At 37.2% G+C, this 18,154-nt stretch overlaps 1 protein-coding gene across 4 annotated transcripts in view; it reads right to left on the reverse strand.

The window, feature by feature from the left end:
- The window catches only part of FAF1 (Fas associated factor 1), a 493,835-nt gene that overhangs the window by 154,174 nt on the left and 321,507 nt on the right, over positions 1-18,154 (reverse strand). The window lies entirely within an intron of this gene.

Here is an 18,154-nt window from a genome sequence, read left to right on the forward strand (position 1 = left end):
AAAATAAAAAAATAAAAAGATAACTCCTAAACCATTATAACTGATGACTAGCTATCTCTGACAAATCCGTAACACAGAATTATTATTTTAAGCTTGGCCCTCAGAGTGTTTATCAGGCCCTTCTTAATAACGCCTTCTTTAAAAATATGAATCAGTGCTTGAAAGTATTTTTTATTTTGTTGCCAAATTTTAGTCCTCTCCCAAATACATACTTGGAGCCTGCATACTTCCTCATTGTTAATGATAGAGACTAAGACATTTTAAGACTATTGGATTGGAATTTAGAAGAATGAGTTATGAGACCCTGGGCTAGTCATCAGGAGCCTTAATATTCCCTTTTGTAAGATGTGGGAGTAACCCACATTACAGATCCCTTCCAGCTCTAATGGACTGTGATCTTAATATGTCACTAAGAAGATTCAGTTCAGTCACCTGCAGGATCCTTGCCCTGCATGTGATATACTTAGTAACACAACCTAACAATTCTGAAACTATAGCTTTACTACGTGTATCTTTTAAAAATCAGCTTGTAAAATACAATTCCCTGGTGTTTTCAAAAAGAAAATTAATATAAGAAAGTTTTTTTTTAAACCACATTTCAAGCTTGTCATCATCTTGACAAGGCATCAGTGTAATTAATTCCATCCAGGTTTAGAAATGCTACTGGGCACCAACATTGAATATAATCATCACAATACAAAGAAGGTATGCACACACACACACATATCACTGAGTATTGCTTAATTGAGGCTACACATATTTTGAAGTGTATACAATTTGATAAGTTTTGAAATATGTATACAAATACCCATAAAACCACTCAGTAGTTTTTAAAATATTTTAATAATAATTGCTATTATGGAGATTTTACTATGTAATGGTATTATGCAAAGTGTTTTATATGCCTTACCCCACTTAATTCTCACAAATAACCCTGCCAGATAGGTATTACTATAATCCCCATTTTAAAGGGGAGGATAGTTAAGGCTTACATAGATTAAGAAGCTTGCCCAAGGTCACACAGGTACTCAGTAGTGAGCCAAAACTCACACTCTGGCAGTTTTATCTCAGAGCCATTTAAAAATAATTCAAACAACTATTAAGGCCCTACTATTTGTTGTCCTAAGGTCTGATAAACAATAATTACTTTCTTTGGCTTAATTAAAACAGCTACTCCGGGACACCATTAATTTGTCAGGCACGGGGCCGGCCCCGTGGCTTAGTGGTTGAGTGAGCGTGCTCTGCTGCTGGCGGCCCAGGTTCGGATCCCGGGCACACACTGACGCACCGCTTCTCCGGCCATGCTGAGGCCGTGTCCCACATACAGCAACTAGAAGGATGTGCAGCTATGACTTACAACTATCTACTGGGGCTTCTGGGGGGAAAATAAATAAATAAATAAAATCTTTAAAAAAAAAATTTGTCAGGCACTATATATTAAGTGTTTAACATAATATACGTCTATCATACATGACAATCCTGCAGATTAAAGATAATCATGATTGCATAGATCACTAAACAACCTTACAGAGATAGAATAACTTGTCTAAGATCAATCAACTACTAAGTGGCAAACCAGATTTGACTCCCAAAGATATGGAGTTTTCAACTACATCACATTTCTGACTGATAAAAAAAGCCTTTTACGAGTAAGGAGCCTTGAAGATGACTGCTGGATCACCCCTTTAAAATTTTCAAATGCTCACTGTTCAGCTAGACAGATTATTAGGGTAGTTTTAAGCCAAACTAAATCATGAGGCTGAAGTTTCATTTACTGCCAACCAGAGTGCAAATCAAAAAAGCTTACTTATTCACAATCCAAGCTTTTTTTTTTTTTTTAATCACTTATGTGCTAGAAAAGTCACAGAGCTTTAATTTGTGGCAGGTTGAAGCAAGCTTATTAAGAATGTTAGTTACTAAGTGCACATTCACTTGTCTGGACTAGCCCACTGCCACATTCTTGTAGCAGGGTTAAATAGCAGTTTAGTCACCTCATAAAAAAGCACACTGTTAAAAAGGAAGTGACTAATAATATTCTGGAACCATTGGAACACTATAAGAGATGTGCAGGTCAAGATCAATTATTTACAAAACTCCTGTGTAAATAGCTCAAAAACTGTTTTTTCCGCCTGGCCTTGCTGTGTTATTGTCCTCAATGGATTTGGCAAGCTGGTAAGGTTTAAGGCAATAAACACCAACAGTAACAAATTCTGAGGCTTTTTGCTATGCACATAAATAAGAATGTTATCATGCAAGCAAGCAGAGCTGGAAGAAACAAGCATAGCTGGTATAGATGGCTTCATTTTAGATTCATAAGATATTAGAGTTGGACGGGTCTTTAGAATTCATCAGTTGCTGGTATCTAACCAGAAGATCACTGATCTTGAAGCCTTAGCTGAGTTTAAGTGCTGCTGCCATACCCTCCCCCTCAGGTACCCCCTGCTACATTCCAAGCTAGTAAGGAGAATCTCCGGAGAGAAGCCTATCAGCAAGCTACTCTTAAACTTCTATCAGCAGCCCCACCATTCCCAACAGATTTCACATGAAAGGCAGTTTCTCCTCACAAGAAGATCTAGTCTAATCCTGCCATTTAACAGAGGGAGAAACTGCGACAGAGAGGTAAAGTTGCTTGTCCTAAGTCACACAGCTGCTTAATGATAACACAAGCATGTTCTCTGACTCTTAACCTAGGTCTTTCTACTAGATAACCTTAACTATGTTCTTCAAAGACATGATAGTTGCAAAATACTAGTAACTATCTTGGTTTAATTATCTCATATTTCTAAAAAAAAATTTGGGGAAATAAATATGAAAATAATTTAAAATGCTCCTGACTTGTTTTTTGTTTGTTTGTTTGTTTTGTTTCTTTTAACCTGCTGGAATTCTTGAAAACAAGGAGAATCACTCAATGCTACCTTTTTTTTTTTTTTGGTGAGGAAGACCAGCCAATCTTCCTCTTTTTGCTTGAGGAAGATTGTCACTGAGCTAACACCTGTGCCATTCTTCCTCTATTTTTTGTATGTAGGACTCTGCCACAGCACGGCTTGATGAGCGGTGTGTAAGTCCACACCTGGGCCGCCGAAGCAGAGTGTGTGAACTTAACCACTATGCCACCAGGCTGGCTCCCCTGATGCTACTTTTCTACATTACACTTGCCCACCTTCATGCTTCCCTGCACTGGTCTAACATCATCTTCAGCTCTTTCTATCAAAAAAAGGTTGCTCAACACAAAAGTTTTTTTTTTTAATCTTCTGCCGCATCTCAGTCCCTAAAACCAGATTACATCATAGGGAGATAAAGAGTTGCCCACTGCAACAGAATTAGCAACACTTCTAAACAGATGTACTTTTATAAACTAAATATATAGATAATAACAACATTCTTGGATTTTATTATTTATTAATTCTAGTGAGTACACTAGAAGAACTTCTGAAGTATTTCAGACTACTAGAGTACTTTTAAAGAGCATTAAGTTATATAAGAAATACAGCGCTATTAGGCCAGCCTAACGCTGCCCAGTGGCATAGTCTCTCTCACATCTATTTAGCGAGAATGGTCAGATTTAACCTGTATAAAGATACTAGCTCAGGCAAGCAAACAAGTTGTTATTTGCGAGGCAACTTTAAACCAAAGAAACTACTTCAGTTGAATCAAGAGTTCTGTTTTCAAGTCAACTCTTTTGCACAGAGGCCAATAATCCATGCTGTGAATTAAAATGGCACTTGTTTCTCAGTTCCTGTCTCTACTGCTTTATGTCATTTAATTGCTTATGAGCACCCTCTGGTGGAGGGCAGAAGAGGGAATGAATATATTAAATATATTGCTTCTAATCCACAGACTGGTGAGGGGGAACAAGTAATCTGAAGTATGTGCAGATTTCCTTAACCTTGCCCTTCTTCCCCATAATCACTTCATAATTTAGAGCTAGTTGCTGAATAAGTTATATTAACCATCCAGTTACTCAGAGTCTATAACTTAATCATTCAATAAACATTTATTAAGTTTCTATTATATGTCAGGTACTTAGATGCAGACAACTTATTGGTATAAGTTAAATGTTTCATAACACCTTATGTCAACTACATTTAACTTAATTAGTATGTGTTCTGAAACATACACAGAACAACCAAACATATTACTTAATCTTCTCCACCAAAGATATCCAGAAAATGTTGACCAATATTTCATAAAATATTTTCTTCCTCGGTGAACAAAGTAAGTTTATTTAGGTGTTTCTTATCTCTTCTCAAGAGCTTGTACGACATTCTTCTAAGTGCCACCCAGTGGAGAGTCTGGTTGTATATATTTGGGCTCTGAGTGCATCTAGGAGCCCACCTCTGACATTCACTATCTGCTTATGACTGAGATTTTTAAAAGGATATATTATAAGTGATATCCAAGAGTGGAACTTGCTACAGGTTTCCCACTTAATTCCTATGAGATAAAATTAACCAAGATTGAGAGACAGGAAAACATGCTATTGGGGGCACAGGAAAGGGGTATTCCTATCTGCTGCAGTGACTCTGGGGGACCAGTTAAGCTTACTGAGAATTTCCAGCTTAAATACATTTAACCAGCCTGTAAGCTACTTCTCTTCCGTCGCCACCATTAAAGCAAAGCAAGTATTGTTCTTTTACGTCTTAAGGCTGCACAGTGCCCTTTTATGACTTTCTCCCATCAATGCTGCCTGTGATATGATTCCATGTGTATAAAAATATCGGTGGGCTAATACACGGAAAAAACACTGTACATAGAGAAAATGAACTGGGTTAAAATCCTAAATCTGCCTTGTATTCATTGTGTGACCTTGATCAACTCTCTTCCCTTAGTTTTATCACTTGTAAAATGAAAAAAAACTGGGCTAGGTGATTTCCAAAGTCTTTTCTTCACTCTGAACAAATTTTTCAAGGCCAGACCCGGCCCACCTTTCTAGCTATTATCCTGTAATAATACTTTTTATACTGTACACGGGTTTGTTTGCTCACTGATCCAAAAATATGGCTTGCACTTGCCTACTCCTAGGCTCTTCCTCCTGCCGTTACTCTTGGCTCGGTTTCCCTTCCCATTTTTTCCCACCTGTCCACTTCATAGGCATGTTAGGATCATATGAGAAAAGTAAGTGAAAGCACTTCTTCAAAACTCAGCTCGATCTCCTCCTGAAAGCCTTCTATAACCTCCCCAACCTCAAAATTTTCTCTGTTCTCTAAAATATCTGGTGTCTTTTCTCAGTCAATCATACCTAGTAACACTTGGACAAATCTTCCAGAAATAAACATCTTTTAGTTAGCTAGTTCCTGAGGGGAGGACTGGAATCCCAAGTGGGAGTTGGGTAGAAGGAGGCAGTGGGGATTTTAGAGACAGAGGACTTAACATGGGTAGGTCAGGGTCTGGGTTAAAGGGACTAAAGCCTGGCCCAGGAACTGGACCCAACTGAGGGGAAAGCCAAATATCTAGGGATCAAAACTCTGTCTTCCTACATTTGTGGAAGTCTGCCCAAGCCATAACCCTGTATGACATTTCTGGCACTGGGGAAGAGGCAGTCTCAAGAAAGGCAGCAACACTGCTTCAATGGTGCAATGGGTCAGGGGACTTGCTGTTCTAGAAGGTGAAGGGGAGAAGGAGTATCCCATCGAATAGGGAAGGAATCTCATACCCATGTCTCCTGAATCATTTGCACCTGTGACAAGGAAGTCTCTGGAAAACCATGTGTCACTGTAAGGCAATTTCTTTGGTAATCAGGTGTCATTATGCTTCCTTGGAGAGGTATATAAGCAGACTGATTATGAACTCGGACTTCAAAGCCATACTGCCAGTGTTCGAAATCCTGGGTCTGCCAGCTAATAGCTGTATCATTTTGGACAATTCTCCTATCTTCTCAGTGCCTCAATTCCCTCCTCTGCAAAGTTTCTAAGTCAAAAGATTGTTGTGAGGATTAGAGTTTACATATATACGTGTGTGTATACGGCTGATTGTAGGGATTTTGCTACATAACTCTGGGGAATAGACAAACAGATAACACTGAACTTGTTTTAAGTAGAGTGCAAAATGCTATTATTCATTCACTTAACTAATCTTTACTCAGCATCCACTCTGTGCCAAGAACTCAGCTGAGTGCTAGGGATACAGCCAATGGCGAACAGTTTCTGATTTGATGAAGTTAATGGTTTTCTAGGCTATAGGTTTGTGAGTGAAGTGTAGACCATGTTAGCTCTATTTTATTATGCTACACCTAATTGTTATCCTCTTAGGGAGAATGCACCTGGCATAGTTTGCCACAGTTCCATTCCACAGAAAAGAAAAATGAGGCTCATATTTTCACCCAAGATCGCAGAGCTAATAAATAGAACAGAGTCAGGATTAACAAATGTTGACTCTTAGTTTTTTTTGTAATGACATCCCTTCCACTTTAAATGTGAGCCAATCTGGCTAGCTTGTTAAGCCTCTGATTTATTGGGTGCAAGAACACGGTAAAGTTGAATTATGAAAAAATTTTAGGAGTCTCTAAATGTCATTAGATTACCTGAAATCATAACTCTATTTTAAGGCATAGAAAGGCAATGAAAGAAATAGAGAGAGCAATTTACATAGCAAAATCTCATCTGTTTTTTAACACAGTAAGCTTCTATAGCCTGAAAATTTGTAAAGAAAAACCGCACTTTAACTTTTCTATACTTCTCAGGTCAGGCAAACATAGTCATCATGTCATCTGAATTCTTTTCTAAGTAAATTAAAGTATACTTTAAAAATATTGCTGTCAACGAGAATGACAATGAATGGTGCTTGGAGAACAGATTGGGTCCTACTCCTCTCAAGAAGTACAGTGCTTTTATATCTCTCCAAGGAAGTGTATGCAGCAGCGCTGATATGAAGACTTGCAGTCCATTCAGCTCATTCACATACATTATCCTATTTCATATGGGCCAGTCCAACACACTGAACACCTCTCAAAATAATGAAAATCAAACTTTCAAGCATTTTTCTAATTGCGAAAGTATCCTTTTCCAGAAGATAATACAATTTTCCATATACTACTTGCTACATAACTCTGGGGAATAGATTTCACCCGATAATGGCTTTCCAAAACAAGAAGCATGGAAAAAAAATTTGCTGTTACCAAAACTACTTAAACAAATACCAAAAAGAAACCATTTGTTAAAAACAAATGCATGCCTTCCAACAATTTATATTTGATGATAATTGCTATTGTTGTTATCGTTTAGTTAGGCTCTATGAAAATATCTCTTGAAAGGTATTCAGCAGTTTATGTTAAATGGGTGAAAAATCCATCTTGGGTGCAGTGCGTTCAGGTTATAAAAGCATCAGTGCTTATTTTATCTCCCCACAAAGTGTTGCTGAGATAATTACTGCTGACAGCTTTATTCAAGGTTCATTTCACATTTTCTGCTATTTTTCTCTGGTTAGAAGTTCAACACAGCCCACGGGAAGCCACACCCCTCACACCTGTTAGGCTTCTTCATGTTACGGAGGGCCAGTATGGACATGTCACTTCAAATTAGCATTGTACCAGGGCGCTAACTGTGACAATTACTTATCACAGGTTTAACTAAAAAAAAAAAAAAAAAAAGTTTCTAATTCAACCACAAAAACAGTGTCACAGAATGTAATTTAAACCTGTAAAAGCAGGCAGGTTGCATAAAAAAACATTCAGAGAGCTGCAGACAAGGCTCCCAGGGTCGAGCTTTGTGCCATATCTAAATTATGCAGGAATGCTCTGCAACTGAACATTTCCTTTAAAACAAAACCAAACCAAAAGGGTAAACAAGGAAGAGCCAACAATTATACTTTACCAGCAGGCAATGGTGATGAGTTTTCTCTAAGTTCTCTTCATGATTCTCTCCCAAGCTTGAATATTTTATTCATTTTGTTAATTCTTTTGTGTCACATAACTAATTTAATAATGAAATCTCCAGCTAAAGCAAAGCAGGTACTTCTAGATTTACTAAAGGAAAGACACAGATTTATAACTAGGTAGAAAGGAAGCATTCTCTCCTAACATTTGTCTTTTTTCCATTTGCAAACCAGAAAATTATCATTATAAAGGACAGACATTAACACAAAAAGAAAAAGGAAAAACCTCACACTCTTAAATGTGTTTCAAGCTAGTTATTATAAGCCTCTCTGTTTCCAGTGCAAAATAATCTCAGAATTATGCCACCTCTGAAAGACCTGGGATGGTTGGAGGTGGTTAATATGGACTGCTGTGAGGCTAATTGTGGATCTTGAGTTAATTACTCTCTTCTGACAGGGGATTTAAAAAATAAATAAAATGATCTTTTACTCCATTTTTACTGCAATTTGAACTCAAGGAAACACCAAATGATGATTGCTAAACTCTGGATACTTCACTGTTTGCTGCTGTTATTTAGATGAAGATCTGGAAAGTCTGGCAAATAAATATGTCCACATCATAATCAATGCTAATATGCACTAAAAAAGCAACAGTGCATGGATCTGTATTTGCCACAACGTGCATGATTTGATTCACAAATGCCCAGTGTCCATTACCTGGTCAGAGTTAAAGGAGTTCAACGTTCTCTCTCTCTCTCTCCCCACTCTGTCTCCCTGCCCCCACACACATCAACAAACTGGCTGAAGGATGCAAACCAGAGCTTGTGGAGACTAGCCCTGAAACAAAATCTAGAAGTATTAAACACTCACGAAAAGCAAAGGACAAAATAATGACACTGAGCAGGAATTCAAAAGAAGAAATTAATTGCTTATTTGCAGGAAATCACATCCATTGGTGGTAAATCCACGATAATTTTGGTATGGCAACATAATTTCAGTATCATAACCGTTCCACAAATTTTAAAACCATCATATAGACAAATGGTGCATTAGAAATGCAGAATTTTTCTCAAGCCAAAATACAGAAGGGGGGTCTTATGCAAAAAAAAAAAAAAAAAATTCTCAAGATATTTTTCTTCATTTTTCTAACATTTAGCAAGTCATTTATTAACAAAAGCATATAAAGTCAACACAGGAAATATTGATTACAAGAATCCAGGATCTTATCAAAACAAGCCCTTTGTCTTATTCTATAATCACAACATATTCACAGAGCATCAAGACAAAATCTTTGGTTAGAAAGGTGCTTTTACCTCATGCTGGCTCCTCATTTTAAGTTTGATAAGGAGGTTCTGTTAGTGGAAAATCGTCATTGTTTTAGACAGCTACTATTAACCAGCGGTGACTTCAGCTCATCATAATCAGAGGACCTTCAAATATGCAAGGATACTTCTCAAGACTGCTTTGTATGCATAGAGAGTACCAACCAGCCGTTTGGCACATGTCTAGTCAATAGTGGAATGCCATTTATCCTACAACACTGTGGAACTCTTTGGACAGCAAACATAGGAGCTCTGGATATTTTTCCAGCAGCATCTAACTCCTTGGCAAAACTCAGATGGACACGCTAAGAGTTTTGGTCTCGGCACATGGTCTCGGCATAGTGCTGCTGGGCATCTTGTCAGGGCTTTTCCTCTTGGAAAATAGAGTCTGCATTAACTACACCAAGTTAGGCACAGCAGCATAAATGGGTGCTATTTAGAAACTAGAACAAAGAATTTCACCTTTCTGGTTAATCCATGCCTGGCCCATCCCAGCCAAGTGATTGTTCTCCTGCTCAAGTCCCATACCCTTATTGTGAACCTCTAGAATTCTTGGTTTGTGGTTCTTTTCACTTTGCCTGTGTCTGTGTTTACGTCATGAACCCTCAGGTCCTTGAGGACAGAGCCGGGGTCTTATATTCTCATTTTTAGCCCTCACAGGGCTCAGCAGGTTGCTTTGTTAGGCCAGCCACATAATAAATGCCTACTGCTTTAATTTAAATGGATATTTCCTTGCCAAGATTAAATATGAAAGATACTTGTAATTTTCTAGAGAAAAACATAGTTTACCCAGAAAAAAAAAAAAAAGCCTGGAAACCACTCCAAAGTGAGATAAGAAATACTAAAAACTATCATCAGAGTACTGTTCGAGTGACCTCTGGGTCTGAGTGAAAAGTATAAGGCTTAAAAAGATTCTGACATAAGATAGCCGGTTAATTTAATTCAGTAGTCACTGATGACTTGAAACCACCCGTCAAAATAAGCAAAATACAGAACACTCAAATTCAACATCAACATAATTTGAACTTATACATTTTCATTTTTCGATAAAGGCACACTAGTTTCGTTTCATATTTAGTGTTTCTGTATAATTATCTTTGCATTCCAATATGTTTCATCTCTGAGGACTTCATGAAAATTAGAGTAATTCAAATGTCATTTCAAATCTACTTTGTAAGATATGACAGCTCTCAAATTCATGAGGATGCACTATGTTGCTAATAAAAACATTTTTTTCAAATTGGTGTAGAAACTATCAAGTAATATATACTATACATAAAAAAATTCTAATATATTTTAAATAATGTCTCACATAAGAATAATAATACACCAGCATTATTTTATTATTATATTTTTAGGACTCATACTCAGGTAAAAACAAGAACAAGTAAGTAAGTAATCCCTCTAAATACATGTGTATATGTTTACTTATTGGTTCACTGGTTCTTGTATGTAATACACACACACACACCAAGAATAATCTTTTGTATTAAAAAAATAGGAAAACCCTCAAATTCAATAATCCTTTAAAAATATTTTGACATGATAAAATAATGCTGAGTCAAGCATGTCTTCTGTGGGCAGATTCATACCTGCAGCACTTATTTATGCCAATGCCAAAAAAATTACTGTAAAATGAAAGCTGTGCTAAAGTGTTAACTCTCCAAAAGAGGCAGTAATCATTTTCGTGTACTAATTATAAGTCCTATTTTTCAAAAAACTAATGAACCTGTAACTTTGAGCTGAATAAATTTACTGAAAAGTACTACAGGTAAAAAAAAGGGAGAAACTTGAATGTGAGTATAACAAAACATTTTTAAAAAGGGAAAAATTTTTTCCGGGGGCTAGGAATAAATCATTTTATACAACATTATTTTGATTAATGTACAGTAACAATGTTGCAAATATTCCTTCAAAAACAAAACAAAATAAAAACTCTGGAGCTCTCTCAGCAAAATGAGACCAAGAAATGATCTGAGAATTAAGGAACCCTTTATTTTTTTAAAGAACACCAGTACGGTTGTCATTCAGGAGTTGTATTTTATTTGAAATTTACCAATTTTTAGTTGATCCATTTCATTTGCTAAAGACTTCCGTATTAGAATTGTACAGAATTAGAGAATTTTAGAGTTAGGGGAAAACTTTGGGGTTTGGGGTAGGGAAGATAGTGGAGAGAAAGGGAGAGGATTCCAATATTTATTGAGCACCTACTACATGCCAAACACTTTAAATTCATCTCCCCACTCCCCATTAATACAAAGGCTCTACGAGGTAGGTATTATTACCCCTGTTTCAGGAAACAGAAGTCCTGAGAGACTATTTGCTCCTGGTGGGGTTGAAATTTAATTCTAATTCAAGTTGTTCCAATGCCAGAATCTATATCTGTTCACCCATGTGAAAGAAACTAACTTTTATTTAGCCAGGCAATCCATATTAATTAACTAATTTAATCCTAAAGGTGCTAATATTCCCACCTGACAGATGAGGAAACACAGGCTTAACAAAATAAGTAAATCTATCTAAAGCTACTTTATGATCTTCTATTACAAGGTCACATGCATATTTTCTAATATAACTCATTTGTCTGCTAAGGAAACCAAAGTTCAGAGGACTTATATGACTTGCCCAAGGTCAAACAGGTGGCAAGTTACAGAGGGGCGACTATAAGCTGGGCCTATTAGGCTTCAAAGTACCACACTCTTTTTCCACACTCTGTCATTCAAGATACTCACAAATTTCACCAGCACTTAATTCAAGAGCCTCCTAAATGATGTCATATGAACTCCTCCCCAGCTAAAGTGACATTCAAATCTATTTGACAGAGCCAAAATAACATTACTCAACATGATCTTCTCCAATTTCCTAACACTAAAACCTTTACTCAGTTACCGCCTGGGAGAAAAAGATACCATACTATGGTCAGTCTTGTGTGAAGTCTGCTAGGAAAGGAGGATAATGAAAGCATCCTCTTGCTTTGCCAACTCAGGAGGCATTCACCAAGGGTAGTTCCTTGAAGCTAAAGAATCAGTAGGCTGCCATTTTGGACACATACAGGCAACTTACGGGGCAAGCGGCAATAACTGACTCTAGAATTGACTCTCTACTAGAGTGGGATGTCCTTGGGGATACTATGAGGAGAGGGGAACCTGGCTCTCCTTGGAAACCTTTGACGGTAATATATCTGTATATATCCGGGAGCAGTGGTAATCACAACTGGGCACAATTGGGAGGCAACCTGGAGTTTCTTCTAGACTCTATCCTTGTTCCCCAAATCCTCTTTTAGGATCTAGTTCTCTCCTTCATCATCACAGACTTGGTAACTCCATACTGTACCCTAGTTTCCACACCCTAGGCTCATTAATATCATCTTCTCCTTCTGCTTCTCACCACGACCCTACTGCTCTCACCTCTCCCAACTATAGTGAACCTTACCTGTATTGAGTTTCATCTCCTCAGATCCTCAAGCATGAACTAGCTCAACAGATGTACCAAGCTTGAACTACCTCAAAACAAGTAAAGAGCACTTGAAGACTTTGCTAGATTATATTCATTTATTTTAATTATGGCATTTGAGGGAAAATGTTCCCTTTGACTGTAGTGTGGAAATTTTCAGAAATTTTGGCCCAGGTTAAAAAATTTCTCACAGATCAAAGCATAAATGGCATTGTGCTGGTGTAGCCAACCAGAAAGGCCATGTGGTTACAGGGAGACATTCTGGTAGACAAGTCAGAAGAATGAGGTTCTAGTCCAGACTCCACAACTTTCTAGTGTTCTTCCCAAAGTCATTTACCTCTCTGAACCTCAGTTTCTTTATTTGTAAGAGACAAAACAACAACTCTTCTGCCAGATTAAAAAGATTATGAAAGAAAAATGAGTTAGTCCACATGAAATGAGTTTAAAACTGAAAAGCAGATCAATGGTTTTATTCTTTCAACATTTACTAGGCTCATCCTATGCACTATATAACATCAGCATTATCATATCTTTAACTTTTCATATGTACTCACCTTGGGTGCCTTATAAGACCTCAAAGTAAAACTCAAGTGTCATATAGTACCCAGATGTGCAATAAAAACATCTGACTGTTAAGCTGATCTTGAGGACACAATAAGAACCCTAATTAGCCAAAGTCAAACGCATTGTAACTCCTCCCTCTATACAGCACCAGGATCCTGCAGCTGACCTAGTCTTAACAACAATAATAGAAGGAATTCAATATACAATATGAATTTGAACGCACATATCTTTTCACACTTTAAAGTCTGACCATTCCTCATTTCTCCTGGTCACTCTTCTCTAATCACCCCGTCAATAAATATCAAGTACCTGCTATGTGTCTGTGGATAGAGGGATAAATAGAACAGAATCTGTGCTTTTGAGGGGTTTACAAACAGTAAAGTGTACCTGTACATAAGAAGTATAAACCACTAATTTTACCAATGTGGTAAGTTCCCTAATAGATGCTTTGGGAGCACAAGAGGAAATGTTTAACTTTGCCTGAAGACTTCAGGGAAAAATGTCACAAAGGAGTACCAGCTGAATCTTAAAAGGCTGATATGATTAAGGAGTAGGCCAGGAGGATTGCAAGCATCTTAGAAGAGAAGGAAATGATATAAGCAATAGCAAAATGGCAAGAAAAAAGGTAATACATCTAAGAAACAATTAGTTTAGTGTTGTTAGAGGGCAGGTAAGGTGTAAACTGATGAGGGACACAGGTAGAAGCAGAGGCATAGGTCAGATCATGAAGGGTCATTTATGCCCCATTAAGGAGCTTAGACATTATCTTGAAGACAATGGGATACCATGGAGAGATTTAAAGCAAGGGAATAATATGATGCAAATGCATTTCACAAAGTTAACTATACTGCAGAAGGGAGGGTAGACTGGGGGAAGCAAGAGAGGGAGACCTGAAACAGGGAACCCAGGAGAAAATGATGAGAACCTGAACTATGGCGGGAATGGTAGAACGACAGGGGAGACAGACCAATAGACCAAAAGGATGAGAACTGAAATCACAGTAATTCTTCCCATTTGTCTGCATAATTCCAATATCACAACAAAATTTACTTACAGTTTAAAGTGGGAAATAATCACTTACATAAAATATAAAATCACAACTGTGGTAAATGCAATGAAAGAACGGCTTCCATGAAGAAATGGTTGAGCTGGAAGAATGAGTAAGAATTATACAGGAGAGATCAAGGGGGAGGATGGCTGTGCCAGGTAGAGAGGACAGCATTTGCAAAGGTCCAATGATGGCACACTAGAAGAACTGACAGAAGACCAGTGTAGCTAGAGAACAAGAGGCACCGTAACATAAGACAACACTAAAGAAGTAAGCACAAGTCAGACTATGCAGGGCCTGGTGGGTTATGTTAAGGATTTTGGTATTTATTTGGGATGATTTAAACAGACAGATTACTGGAGCAGATTTAATCTTTTTCAAAAAGGATTATCCTGATGTAGTACGGAGAGTGAATTGAAGGGAAGTGAGAGTGGATATGGGAGTCCAGTTTGGAGGCTTTTGCAATAGTCCAGGTTCAAGAATTTGGTAGCTTATACTAGGGTGGTGGCAGCGGAAATGGATAGAAGTGAATGAATGAGAGATATACAGGACCTAAAATTGACAGGAATTGATGATTTGGATAAGGTCAGCAAGGAAGAGAAGTATCAAGAGTAACTCCTAACTGGCTTATGGAACTGGATGGATGGTGATGCCATTCATGGAATTAGGTAACTTTAGAAAGGGGACCAAATATGGCCAGGGAAGAACATCAATTCAATTTGGATATGTTGAATTTAAGGTCTTTTGGGACCTCTAAGTGGACATGGTAAGAAGGGCTCTTCTAGAACTGACGTGGGAGAACTGGGCTAGAAATATAAATATGTTAATCACCATAACATGGGTGATAATTTAAGCTACAGATGTGATGAGAATGCCTAGGGAGAACATACAAAGTGAGACAAAAAGAGTACACGGAACTGAGCCCTAAGGAACTCCAATACTTAGGGACTGGGTAGAGAAGCATGAGCTTCCAAAAGACAGAAAGGAAAGGAGCACCACAAAGGCAGGGAAAAAAACTGGGAGAGGGTGGTATCCTGGGAGCCATGGGAAGAGCATTTCAGGAAGGCCGAGTTTTCAAAAGGGTCAAATGTTGCTGAGAAGTATAGCCCAGCAGTGGAAACTACCCAAATGCCTGCCCCATCAACAGCAGAATAGGTGAATAATGTGGAATATCCACATAATGGAATATTATAAAGCAATGATAATGAATGGATTTAAGAATATGGATCAATCTCATAAATTAAGGTTGAAAAAAAGGAAGGAAGAAAGCAAGGAAGGAAGGCAGGCAGGAAAGAAGGAAGCAGCTAGACAAATAGTACATACTATATGATTCCATTTATACATATTTAAAATCAGGCAAAACTAATCTATGGTCTTATGTCTTGGATGAAAGGGGTATGAGAGGGGCTTCTGGGACGCTGGAAATGTTCCTTCTTAATCTGGATGCTGGTGACATGAGCATATTTACTTTAAGAGAATTCATCAAGTTGTACATTTATGATTTGTACACTTTTCTGAACGAACATATTTCAATAAAAAGTTTTCTTTAATGCTGATAAGAAGTCAAGTACAATGAGGATTGAAAGGCCTACTTAGTTTAGCAACATGGCAGTCATTGGTACCTGAAGAAAAGCTATTCTGGAGAAATAGGTTTAAGGCCAGAGTGGTGTAAGCTGAGGAATAATGGAAGAGAAAAAATGGTAACTACCGATAACTCCTTTTGAATTTTGGCTGCAAAGAGGAGAGAAAGTAGTAGCTAGAGTCAAGGAAGACTTTTTGTCTTTGTTTTTACGGTATGTATATGTGTGTTTCTTTTCAGATGAAAGGCTTTTCATGTTTAAATGTGGATAAAATATCTAGTACAATGATATTTTAGTAAAAATACTAAAGAGGAGATTACTGATAATGTATAGTTCTGAAAATACAGAAGGGGATGAGGTACAGAGCACAGATAAAGCAATGATTTTACTCAGCTTGGACTAGAAACAAGGTTTTCTGACCCCCAAATCCAGTGCTCTCTTTCTACATACAATTATCTGATTTGAAAGTGTGAGACTGGGCTAGTGGCAATATTCTAATGTTCAGTGTAAAGGAGCTTCCACATTTTAATCCTATCTCTGTCGCTTTGGACAAGTTTTTAAATAACTAGCCATAGCATCTTCCACGTTTAAAATGATAACATTTAATATCATTTCTGGAGTTTTACGGATCAATTAGTAAACCCTTGGCTAAGAGCTTTAGAGATGAAAAAGCCTAGAATGATGATACCTTCTCCTTCTCAGATGTTAAAAGCTTATGAATAATCGAACTTGCCAACTGTTTCTAGACCAATGAAACTAAAAGAAAGGAAAAGAGAATTGGAAGACATGGTGCACACAGTGGTCACACTTCACAGTAAATTACAGAAAGATCTAGTGTCCACTTTTATCTCACATTCCAGGAAAGCAGAATTATGGCCACAATGAATGGCATGCTCATTGTTGAGTTGCTCCACAGTGAATATTAGAGCATGATGAAGAACACAGATGATGGATAGGCTTGCACAGACGTCCTGTCATCAATCTTCCTCTGCTATGAGAGGCATATGGTGTGGGAAGGTCATGAACTCTACTCTACTTGGATTCAGATACCACTGCCACTGATTAATTATGAGGTCATATGAATATGCCTCAGTTTGCTCATGTGTAATATGGGGCAAACAATAACCTTTACCTCATAGAGTTGTTAGGAAGATTAACTGAGTTATATTATTATATGTATAATGCTAAGACTAGCACCTTGTATCTAGTGTATTTTTTAAGTGCTATCTAATGTTATCGTTATTCCAAGAGAGACAGGTCTAAGATGAGCTTAAGGCAAAGGGAGCAATCTTATGTGGACAAGATAGATTCTTTAAGGAAAATATCTGAATGTTCATAGTAAGTAAAGTTAGGGAACTATGCTTGGAAAAGAAAAATAAGGACCTGGGATTTAAGGTTCATAAGGAAATCTCTATGGGATAATGGAAAGGGGTAGCTTTTAGAGTCAAACCTGGGCCAGGATCCCCTTTTTCACCACTTCCTATCAGGGCAGTGTTGGAAAAGTTACTAAACTACTCTAAGCCTCAGTTCCTTCATGTGTAAATACCGGGATAATAACATCTACCCTTCAGGATTGACTAATGGGAAGATTAGGGATAAAACATACAAAGGCCCAGCAAAGTGCCTAGAACAAAGTAGGATAAATGGATATTGTTCCTGTTATTACTATTAACAACAAAAATAGTAATTATTGAGGTCACGATAAATGGTTAAATTTCATCTAGACTTTTTTTTTTTTTTTACTTCTAAGGGTCAAGTCATAAAAGTATTCTATATTTAGTTGTAACATACTTTGTATTAAAATAACTAAACTTCAATTTTTGAAAGTTAGTTTAGTGCTCACTGTAAAACTTGTGATGTCACACTGCAAAAGGTCAATCTTCATTAAACTATTTTTGACTTTATAATCATAAACATCATAAATCATAATCATAAAATAGATAAACATCATAGGCAAGAACTATGATGAAAATTTTAAGTTTCTGAATTCAGGGGATAAGTTGTCCTGTTAATAAAAAGAACCAATTCTCTGAATATAATAACCATTTTTTAACATGGAGTGCCTACATTTCTTGAGAGACTATATGCCCTTTTCCCCTATCCTATAGGTTTCTTTTTTTTGGTTTGTTTGCTTGCTTGTTTTGTGTTTTGTTTTAATAACAATTATAAACTGATATTTATCAGTTCTAAAACATTGTGGGATATGGTCTTAAAGACTATCTCAATGGATGGCTAAATTTTGAGAGAGACTCCTAAGTGGATAACCACAGCACAGAATAGCACATCATATAATAACACAACTCCTACAAATTTCTCTTCCTTCCTTCTCTTTCTCTTATTTAATAGATCAAAGCAGATAATTGATGATTAAGTTAACC

This window comes from Diceros bicornis, chromosome 13 (genome assembly GCF_020826845.1).
Source record: "Diceros bicornis minor isolate mBicDic1 chromosome 13, mDicBic1.mat.cur, whole genome shotgun sequence".
Classification (NCBI taxonomy): Eukaryota; Metazoa; Chordata; class Mammalia; order Perissodactyla; family Rhinocerotidae; genus Diceros; species Diceros bicornis.